This window comes from Podarcis melisellensis, assembly GCF_964234715.1.
Source record: "Podarcis melisellensis genome assembly, chromosome: 5".
Lineage (NCBI taxonomy): Eukaryota > Metazoa > Chordata > Lepidosauria > Squamata > Lacertidae > Podarcis > Podarcis melisellensis.
This window is the reverse complement of record NC_138537.1, coordinates 618,411-620,684: the sequence shown is the minus strand read 5'-3', so window position 1 is coordinate 620,684 and position 2,274 is coordinate 618,411. Positions and strand designations below refer to the sequence as shown.

At 46.5% G+C, this 2,274-nt stretch overlaps 1 long non-coding RNA gene across 1 annotated transcript; it reads right to left on the bottom strand.

The window, feature by feature from the left end:
- Window positions 1-442: 442 nt before the first annotated feature.
- LOC309370621 lies at window positions 443-1,620 on the bottom strand. The gene is made up of 2 exons (XR_014168627.1): window positions 1,454-1,620; window positions 443-1,100 (listed from the first exon to the last, which is right to left on the bottom strand). It is a non-coding gene; the product is annotated as an uncharacterized lncRNA (long non-coding RNA).
- Between the last annotated feature and the right edge of the window lie 654 nt (window positions 1,621-2,274).

The following is a 2,274-nucleotide window of genomic DNA, read 5'->3' as shown; positions in this document are numbered from 1 at the left end:
GGGTTTTCCCCCCCTAAAAGAGATGGTTGACCAATTGTCTGGGTTTCTTTAGCAGTGATTCCTACATTTCAGGGGGTTGGACTAGATGACCCTTGGGGTCCCTTCCAACTCAAGGCTTATGCAGTTCTCTGATCCTGCCTGATGATGAAAAGGACTTAGCCAAGAAACCCTTTCCCAAGGATACAAGGGAAGAAAAACAAAACCCTCCTGGCCTCTTGACTCCCTCGGGCTTAAAGGAAGAACAGAGAGGCTCTCTCTAGGCAGCCGTGCAAAAGCATGTTCACTCTTGAATGGAGAATGATTTTAAGTAAGTGGGAGGTGGGGGGGGCTGAGCTGGAGGAAGGAGGAGGAGGATGAAGCAGCAGGAAGAACTGAGCCTGGGACTGGATCTCTTCTTAGAAGTGTGGGGTGTGACTGGCCAGCCAGTCTCTGCCCTGAACACTTTTTCTAATAAAAATATTTTAATGGTTTTTTCACAATTTTATACATTTTAACTTAACCATTTCAAACATTAAAATACAAGGTTCTTTTGAACCTTCAGACCCCCTTCCCTCCATCCATGGGTTCCATATTTAAGATTAAATTTACTGCATCTTTTACCCTTGTCCATCTGTTGTATATCCATAATTACCATAATTAGTTCCACATTACAAGTGTCATTACATCCCTGCCAATGATTTTAACTATTTACAGTGGTCCTTTAAATAAATTACAAATTTGCTCCAGTCTTTAGAAAATTCTTGATCTTCCTGGTTTCGGATCTTCCCCATCAATTTCGCCATCTCCGCATAGTCCATCAGTTTCGTCTGCTATTCTTCTTTTGTTGGTACTTCTCCTTCCTTCCATCTCACTGCCATCCTAGCAGACATCAAAAGTCTTTTATCCTCGCTTGGTATCTCTTCACCTATTCTACCCTGAAAACTTTTCGCTCTGATCACTGAGGACCAGCAGCTGCCAGGGGTTGCTCAGCCGTGTGAAAGAGCACTCTGCACACACTCAGGGTGCTGTTTTCTGTGTGTTGCAGGGCTGAGGCACAGTCTCCAAAACAGCTCCTGGGGGGAGCTCCCTGTTTCTTTCAGAAGGCTGGCCAGACAGAAGACCTTAAGAACAGAAGGAAAAGCCCTGAAGCAGCAGCCAAGAATCCCCTGCTCACAGTGGCCCAAAACTGACGTTTAGTGAATCAAATGGATCATTCTGCAATGCTCCACATGAAATCAGAACTGGATTTTTAATAATAATAATAATAATAATAATAATAATAATAATAATAATAATAATAATAATAATAATACAGAATGGACACCCCTGATAGGGACCTATTCACCCAGCGAATGTCTTCTGTAGTTTCCGAAAAATGCAGGTATTTTCCTGCAGGTGTGTGTATTTTCCTGCATTTTATTTTCTTCCACACCACTTACCGTTTTTGCCCCGCTCCCAACCCCAAGTAGAATACCTGAAGCTCAGGGTAGTTCTTCTGATGGAGTAGGAGGCTGCAGCAGTCAAACGCTGTTGCCATGACCAATCTGTCAGTCTTGCTGTTGTTTTCGAGTGGCGGGTGGCATGTGATTCCTGCCGGCTCAGAGGTCTTCCCTGTGAAACCCAGATGGATGTCCCACTGGGCTTGGCTTCTCCAGCACCACATCCACCCTTAAACCCCTTGCAACCACCCAGGCAGCCTTTTATCAGCTTCTCGATCTCGGAGCAGTTACCTTACGCCCTCCATAAACAAATAAAGCAATCACGGTCCTTGTGACAGATTTGTGCCTCTCCGCCCTGGAGACTTGGCAGGGTCATCTGGCTCCCCAGAAGAGAACTGGGCAGGCTCTGCAAGCTGCCTGGGGAGGCTTCTCCGAGAAAGGGGGGCTTCCAGGCTGTGATCAGCTCACAGCCCTGGCATGGTGTAACCCACAGGGGCAAGAGATCAGGGACCCCCACTCCCTCTTCCCTTTCCCCAGGCACCTACTTAAGGTGGGAAGCTGACTGGGCAGACCCTTTGTGAGGTAGGAGGCAACTGGGGTTTCTGGAGGCAGGTTCTGGAGTATGTGGTTCATGAGAAGCTGATGATGGTAATGAATTATTGCACCTTTATATCCTGCCTTTTCTTCAAGGAGTTCATATATGGCATATGGGTCTCCTCCTCCCCATTCTGTCCCCACAACAACCCTTTGAGGTAGACTAGGCTGAGAGGCCTGTTGTTTTTGTCCATGTATAGTTCAAGCCATGGTTTTCCCAGTAGGGATGTGTGGAAGTGAGAGCTGGACCATAAAGAAGGAT